General features: G+C 40.4%; 1 protein-coding gene and 1 pseudogene across 11 annotated transcripts in view; both read left to right on the top strand.

Annotated features, from left to right (window-relative positions):
- Window positions 1–8,769, top strand: part of Zhx3 (zinc fingers and homeoboxes 3) — a 121,198-nt gene that overhangs the window by 53,151 nt on the left and 59,278 nt on the right. The gene's annotated exons all lie outside the window — the stretch shown is intronic.
- On the top strand, window positions 4,517–5,633 carry LOC116091321 (annotated as a pseudogene).

Genomic DNA, 8,769 nt, shown 5'->3' with positions numbered 1-8,769 from the left:
AAAAAGAATCTTTCTTTCTTTACGTTCATTAGAGCAGGAGCAGGAATGCATCATTCCATCCATATTGAGAAACTCAGTATCTCTCTTTCTTGGCATTTTCTCTTCCTAATCCTTACCTGTATTTTCTCTTGTCAACCAATTATTTTTTCTTTTCCTTCATATCCTATATATGTAATCTCTAAAATGTGTCAGTTCTTCTGAGCTTTAGTTGGTTCTTCTATTTATTTTTTATTTCTGCTCCTTTCAGTTAATAACCACTGAGGCCTTGTGTACAACTGATAGGCAGTGAGTGAAGACAGTGAGTGCAGGCAGGGAATACAGAGGTAAGTATAGCACTGCTCTTGCCTTCAAGATCACCAGGCTGGTGGAGGTGCTGGCATGTGATACAAACCTAACAACAATGCAAATTGTTTGTTTGTGGGTAAAGACATTTTGTAAGCTGAGAGTTGCCTAGCCAGCAAGTTTAAGTCTGCATCCTATAGGCTGTACCGCAGAAGTCTTATGGGAGGGAAATTGTGCTGTGTGAGTTCATTCTTAGAAAGGAGCCTCTGTGAAGCTGACAGCAGGAAGGAGAGGCAACTAAGCAGCTGTGGTTGTCTCCAGATGAGAGGTGAGGGCTACTGGCTTAAGAGCCCACAGTGGCAATAGAGAAAATAGTGTTTGAAGCAGAATCTACAAACACTGGTGTGTGTAGTGTGGGAATTAAAGGATGTCACCAAAGGCTTTTGTTTATTAGTCTTATAGAAAGTAATGATAGAACTGTTGATCTACTGGGATTGAGGGTATGAGGGGAGGACAGAAACTAATTTGGAGATAAGCAAAAGAGAATGTATTTTAGAACTTGACGATGTTTAGGGAAACACCTAGATGCTAAAATGAGCCAGCCAAGGCTGGAGATATGGTATTTTATGCATCTGCATTGAGGAGAATGCAACTTCCAAACAATGCTCTTCCAAGTAGAACATGTAGGCAGAAAATAAAGCACGCTCTTGGTAAAGGCCAAACTCTATGTACAGGAAATCAAAACATAATGAGCATTTTAATGTCTACCATGCAGTGGCTAAGTCTCCTCAGATGGCTTCCTTGATCTCCTCAGCAGTCCTGTGCATGGAAATTATTACTCTGTTTTGTGAGCCAGGAAACTAAGGCTCCAAGGCAAGCTAGGCAAGCAGTGGGATTGCAAGCCAGGACCTAATGCCAAGTCTGTGCTTTTCTGCTAGAAGCAAAGAAGTAGTGTAGACAAGATGATTGCCTACAAGGGGCAATGGTTAGCAGGGGCACGTATTCAGAGATGAGTGGAATAAGGGCACATTAAACCTCTGGCTTCTCAAAAAACTAAAAGCCTTGCCTGCGTGCTCAGTTTCTGTAGAGCACCCAAGCCAGCCTGTCCTGGATTCAGTGAGGACCAGGGAGCAGTTCTGTGTCATGGAAACAAGGAGCCCGGTAGTGGTGGCGCACGCCTTTAATTCCAGCACTTGGGAGGCAGAGGCAGGTGGATTTCTGAGTTCGAGGCCAGCCTGGTCTACAGAGTGAGTTCCAGGATAACCAGGGCTACACAGAGAAACCCTGTCTCGAAAAACCAAAAAAAGAAAAAAGAAAAGAAACAAGAAGGAAACCTAGTTTGGGGGTGTGGCTTCATGGTTAATTGTTCACATATGACAGCTTGTTCATGTTTTAGGAGATATTCTGATTTGTTCTAGTTTTTAAACCTTTGAAGCCTATAGCTCTTAGCTTGTCTTATCTTTAGACTTTAGAAATTATTAAAAAAGGGCCTTGATCCCCTTTGTATCATTCTGCTTGTTTAACTTGTTTACTTGAAAGTTATTTTTGCTTTGTTCTATTTTCTTTCTACATTATGTTTTTAGATGTTTCTAGACTGCAGACACTCTGTGGTAACTCTTGATTGCCATTTATTCATGAGACCCTGGGGATTTCTTCTGTTTCTTCTCTCCGTTCTTTCTACTCTGAAAGTTGTTGTTTCCTTCTGCCAGTTCAGTCTTGTTCTGTTCACTTTCCTCCAGAACCCCAGTTCATAGGTTATGACTTTCCTCTAGGAAACAGTTCTCTAACAACAGGAGGCAGTGGTGCTAAAAGCCAAACTCTGAAGCAGGATGCCTGGGTTGAAATCTTGGCTATGACCCAAAGGCAGGTTGTTATTTCCTGAGTGTCTCAGTTTGCTCATCTGTTAACTTTGAGACAGGAACAGTGCCGACTACCAGAGGTTATGTGAAGGGTTAGAAGACACATTATGTGTGAAATGTGAAGAACGAGTGATGTCTACATTCTAGGGGGGAAATAGTAGGAGAGATGATCTCTTTTTGATTATCATTTGATCCATACAAACAAGCAATAATTCACAGACTGTTGGTTCCTTTACTTGATGATGAAAAATAGGCAATCAGATAGTGTTCTCTTATACTACCAGGAATTCAACAGGGAACAGTTTTAGTTTTGGCCAAATGTAGCATCTGGAGATATCCACTGCAGATATCCACTGCAGATATCCACTGCAGATATCCACCATGTGACTTCACTTTCCCTACCTCAGTGTTCAGTTGATCTTCCTTAACACACCATAAAATTATTACCATCCTCCAGGGTAACTCTTCCAAATTTACAAAAAAAAAAAAAAAAAAAAAAAAAAAAAAAAAAAAAAGGTGCTTTGAGCTTTTTCATCTACAAACAACACTTTAGAGATGGTTAATCTTCATTGTCAACTCGACTGGGTTTGGAAGCACCTAAGAAACACATGTCTGTGTGGGTTTGTGTGAGGTTATTTCTGATTAACTGGAGAGGGAAGACCCATCCTGAAAGTGGGCATCACCGTCCTTTGGAATGGGGATCTACAATGAATAAAAGGGGCACGGGAAAGAGTAAGTGAGCTTACCACCAGTATTTATCTCTCTCCACTTCTTGACTATGAACACAAAACTACTTCTTGTTCCTGCCACCATGTTTCCCTGCTGTGAATTACATCTTCTCCAACTCCAAGCCAAAATAAATTAACTAAAGTTCCTTGTGTCACCTATTATCTCACAATGACAAGAAAAGTAATTAATACTATTTTTAACTACCTATACAATGTGTATGTTGATCTTATTTTAGTCTTTTTACTTCATTGCCAGAATTTTTAAATTATTCAAATGGTTGTTGCTTTACTTTTTTTTACACTCCAGATTTTATCCCCCCAACCCCTATCTACCCTCTGACTGTTCCACATCCCATACCTCCTCCCCACCCCCTGTCTCCATGAGGATGCCCTCATCCCCTACCCCTACTCAACCGGACCTCTAAACTCCTTGGGACCCCCAGTCTCTTCTCTCCCCCCCCCCCCCCCCCCCCCGCACCCTCCTGAGACAGGGTTTCTCTGTATAGCCCTGGCTATTCTGGAACTCACTCTATAGACCAGACTGGCCTCAAACTTAGAAATCCACCTGCCTCTGCCTCCCAAGTGCTGGGATTAAAGGAGTATGCCACCACCGCCCAGTGGCCCCCAGTCTCTTGAGGGTTAGGTGCATGTACTCTGACCAAACCCAGACCCAGAAGTCCTCTGCTGTCTATGTGTTGGGGGCCTAATATCAGCTGATGTATGCTTCCTGGTTGGTGGTTCACTGCTTGAGAGATTTGGGGGGTCCAGGTTAATTGAGACTGCTGGTCCTCCTACAGGGTCACCCTCCTCCTCAGCTTCTGTTGCCTTTTTATTGCTATGATAAAACACATAACCAATGCAGTCCAGAAAAGAAAGTGTTTATTTGGGCTTATGGTTCAAAGGATTAGAGTCCATGATGGTGGAGCAAAGACATGGTATCAGGAACAGCTGAGAGAGTTCACATCTTAAACACACAAACAGAAGGCAGAAAGCAATGTCTTTTGAAACCTTAAAGTCCATACCCAGGGACACGTCTTCAACAAAGCCACACCTCCTAATTCTTCCCAAACAGTTCTACCAACTGGGAACCAAGTATTCAAATATATAAGTCTATGGGCCATTCTTATACAAACAACCAGAGTGACAGTAGTCTACACTATAAAAGTAACTTTTATTCACTTGATGTAATTGTCATCTTGGTGGCTTACTACTGAAAATCTTATTCTTTCTAGTTCTTTCTGAGTTGGCTGTTTCAATTTAGCTGTTCTGGCTCAAAACTCTTCTCCTAGCTGACTGATTCAAACAGGTTTTTCTTGGCTTCTCACTGTATTGCTCTGCTTGGAAAAACTGCCTCTTAATTCCATGAACTGAACTGCACTTTATGAGCTGAATAGAACTGAATGGAACCGCATGAACTCAACTGAACTCAACTGCATTCAGTTCAATTCAGAGCTGAACTGCACCAAACTGGACTCAAGTGAACTCTACTGCATTATCTGAACTCAACTGAAGTTTCCTGTCTGTTCTCATGAGAGTTGGATGTATTCTACCTTTGATTCATTCTGTCAAATATTTCTCTGATTCATCACTTTGCACCTTAATTAAATGTCACTTTCAAACATGACTGCTTCCTTCTACAAACTAACTTTACTTCCATTGTTTGGGATTAAAAGTGTGTACTAAAGGCATGTCTGCATTCCAGTCAGGGATTAAAGGTGTGTCCTTCCAGCTAGATCATACAGACTAGAAGGGCTTTGGATATGATTCCCTTGCTAGAGCAGCCATGTTGCTGGAGGCACACCATAAGGATGAAGCCATGTTCAGCTTGAGTGCCAAGATGGTGAAGCCCAATGGCGAGAAGCCGGACAAGTTCAAGTCTGGCATCTCTCAGGCACTGCTCAAGCTGGAGATGAGCTCTGATCTCAAGGCACAGCTGCAGGGACTCAGTATTACCACAGCTAAGGAAGTTGAAGTTGATGGTGGTCAGAAAGGTATCATAATTTTTGTACCAGTTTAAATCAGCTTTAATCTTTCCAGAAAATCCAAGTCCAGCTAGTTCGTGAATTGGAGGAAAAGTTCAGTGGGAAGCATGTAGTCTTCATTGCTCAGAAGAAGATTCTGCCCAAGCCAACCCAGAAAAGCCGCAGGGAAAATAAGCAAAAGCTCGCCAGAAGCTGCACCCTGACAGCAGTGCAGGGTGCCATCCATGAGGACGTGCTCTTCCCAAGTGAAATCGTGGGTAAGAGGATGGGGGAAACTGGATGGCAGCCGGCTCAGAACAGTTCATTTAGACAAAGCACAGCAGAACAATGTGGAGCACAAGGTCGAAACTTTTTCTGATGTGTACAAGCTCACAGGCAAAGATGTTAATGTTGAGTTCCCAGAATTTCAATTGTAAAGAAAATGACTGAATAAAGTGCCATTCATAGTTTAAAAAAAAAAGACTCCTTTGCATTACTCTCCCTTTAGGTTTACCTTAGAAGTGAGGTATATTCCCTCTCTTGCCTGTGTGCCCTTACTCTCCTTGTTGCCTTCCTTTGCTCTTTGTATTTTCATTAGGAATGAATAGTAGCAAATGATCTGTTCATATCCATTGAAAAAAATCATTCAGTTTTTCTCATTAAATTTTTGGTTTTTGTGCCATGTTTATCTTGAGCTATCATTTTGCTCTGGGCCAATCCCTATCCATTTGGTTGTTCTTTTGTCATTTGTTTTTGTCACTGAGAAAACCATAAGCCTATATTGATTTAGAGTTGTCTTTGACAAAGTTCTTTATTTTTACTTTGTTTCTTAAAATAACTAATGTGCCTTTATAAAAAATTTGAAATATTCAGAGGCAGAGGCAGGTGGATTTCTGAGTTCTGAGTTCGAGGCCAGCCTGGTCTACAGAGTGAGTTCCAGGATAGCCAAGGCTACACAGAGAAACCCTGTCTCGAAAAAAACAAAAAAATAAAAAAAAATTGAAATAATAGAATAGTTACAGACTAACCAAACAACAAAATTAATCTGATAATTCTTCATTAATGTTGGATTTATTATGAAACTCTATAGATTTTCTGTATGTATTTTGATACAAATAATTTTATCACCTTTCTTATTCATTTTTCTTATTTATTCTGTCTCTTCTTTTTCCTATGTCTGTCTCTACCCCTACTTCATCTTACCAAAAATGTAATCATACAGTCTTGAAACCCTAATTTTCATTTACTAGTATATCGTGTTTCCAATAGTATAACATCTCTCTGTGCACATGCACATGTGTCTGTTTCACTGTCTGTATAGTATTCTGTAGCATAGTATGATCATAACTTATCTAGTTGGTCCCCTTGGTAGATGTTTATCCTATTCCTGATGTTTTGCTTTGCTAACATCATATAAAACATTTCCTTACATGTTTGGATGTACAAGTATTATATAGGATAGATTACTAAACATGAAATTGTGGATTAAAGGTAATAAATACTAGAGTTTCAAGAGTTTGAACCCCTATTGTTGCATGCAAATATGTTGTATACTATATATATTTTCCTAGATCAAATTCACAAAAAGTTACTATCCCTATCCACAGCCAAAAAGGGAAAGACTGTGAGCTGATAAAGTGAATAATTTGCCTGAAGTCCATGGGGGAATTTAGATAGCCCATGGTCTCTGACTCCAGTGTGAGTAATAGAAAAGTTAAAACAGAATGCCTATCAGTCTATAATGCTAGTCTCTGAAGGAGGATTATGAGAATGCCACACGTTTTCTTTTTCATACAAAAGAAGAACCAACTCCCACTACTTGCCCTTTGGCATGTACATGTGTACTTTGGCATGTGGTATCCTTCTTCCCAAGTAAGTAAATATTTAAATATATACAAATAAAATAAATTATATATATATATATATATACACATACATACATACATATATATACACACACATACATATATACATATATGTTAATATAATCTGGGCATGGTAGCATATGCCTCAGATCTCTGTGAGTTCCAGGACAGCCAGGAACATAGACCGTGTCTCAAAACCACCCAAAATGATATACAAATTGGTATAAAGTAGTAACAAAAGCGCTGCCTGTATGATGGAATTAGTGAGGAGAAATCATATCAATGAACCACTTGAGGCTCAATTAAAAAAAATTATTTTGTGTGTGTGTGTGTGTGTGTATGTATGTGTGTGTATCAGAGGACAACTTTATGGAGTTGGTTCTCTCCTCCTGCTTGTCTGTGGATTTGTCAAATGTGTGTTAAGAGTGCTTTTATGGGGCTGGAGAGATGGCTCAGGGGGTAAGAGCACTGACTGCTCTTCCCAAGGTCCTGAGTTCAAATCCCACAACCACATGGTGGCTCACAACCATTTCTAAAAAGAGATCTGACGCCCTCTTCTGGTGTGTCTGAATACAGTGACAGTGTACCCACATACATGAAATAGACATTTAAAAAAAAAAAAGAGTGCTTTTACTCACTGAGCCATCTTATTAGCCTATAACTTAGTTTTAAGGAGAGTGAACAAGTTTGTTAGTGAGGGAGAAATAGTCCTGTAAAGATCTCTAGCAGAATGTTTATAATCTCAAATTAGCTATCTCAACATATAAGTAAAAGTTAGCCAATGTATTAGTTTGACCAGGTGACCAATTTTTATCAGTAATATGTCAAAGCACTCATCGCATGATATACACTAAGACAAATCTAATATCATTGCTGTGGATTTTGCCCAAAATATGTAATTGTAGTAGTATAATAGTAAGAAAACAAGTAGGTACACCCAAATCAAGGAAATAGCCAACAAAATAACTGATAAATAAGTTTCTAGCATCAAGAATATGGACAACAAGGAAATAAATGGAATTATTAGATACTTCAGGAGACTAAAGAGAAATAACTAAATACCTTGGAATTCTGGGAAGGAGTCTGGGACAAAAAAAGAATATTGGGAAGAAAAGCTGGTGTCATTTGAATATGGCTTTAGTTTAGTGTATTATGCCAATACTAGTGTCCAAGTTTTGGTAAATATACTATGTTATGTAAGATGCTAACATTGGTGAAGTTATATCAGGAATGTATAGAAGGTAAACTATTTCTGTAACTTTTCAAAAAGCCTAAAATTTTATTAAAAGAGTTTCTTTTACAATCCTGAAGAAGATTCCTTATAAATGTCTGTATGTTTGTCGTCTTTACCTTTTAAGGGAAAGTTGATTATGAGGTTAGAACTGTTTAGTCCTTGGCAGAAACCAGCCTTAAGGAAAAGAAAGATTGGTAGGTTTGCTGTTGTTGGGTAGGCTTGAATGGTTCTTGGTTTCCTGCTCTGAGCTCTGCTGTTAGGTGCTGTGAGCAGACCTCAAGTAATCTCTAAAAACAGCGACATGGTGGCTCGCATTCCTTCCAGCCTCTCTGGGCTGGTGTCCTGAGCAGACCTTGGGCACAAGCTCTGCAGCCAGTCCCACAACACCCAGAGGAAGCTCCACTCCCAGGCACTGTGACACTCTCAGGATCAGAGGTGAGGAGGACCCAACATCTGTCCCAACACCGGGAGTAACTGAGACCTGCGGGACCAGGCACACAGGACCTCCACCAGCAGAGTGGCTCAGGTTCCTTCCCGCCTCTCTGGGCTGGTGTCCTGAGCAGACCTTGGGCCCAGGCTCCACAGCCAGTCCCACAAGGAAGCTGCTGCACTCCCGGGTGCTCTAACAAGCCCAGGATCACAGGAGCTCAGAATCACAGGACCACAGAAACAGATGGTCTCTGAGGAGTTCTGATACAACCAGGATCACAGGAAGAACTGACTCCAGTCAGATTTAGCAAGGGCAGGTAGCACTAGAGTTAACCAGATGGTGGGGAGGCAAGCATAAGAAAATAAACAACACAAACCAAGGTTACTTGGCATCATCAGAACCCAATTCTC

This window comes from Mastomys coucha, unplaced genomic scaffold (assembly GCF_008632895.1).
Source record: "Mastomys coucha isolate ucsf_1 unplaced genomic scaffold, UCSF_Mcou_1 pScaffold15, whole genome shotgun sequence".
NCBI lineage: Eukaryota > Metazoa > Chordata > Mammalia > Rodentia > Muridae > Mastomys > Mastomys coucha.
The sequence above is the reverse complement of the archived record's forward strand: the minus strand, read 5'-3'. Positions and strand labels throughout refer to the sequence as shown.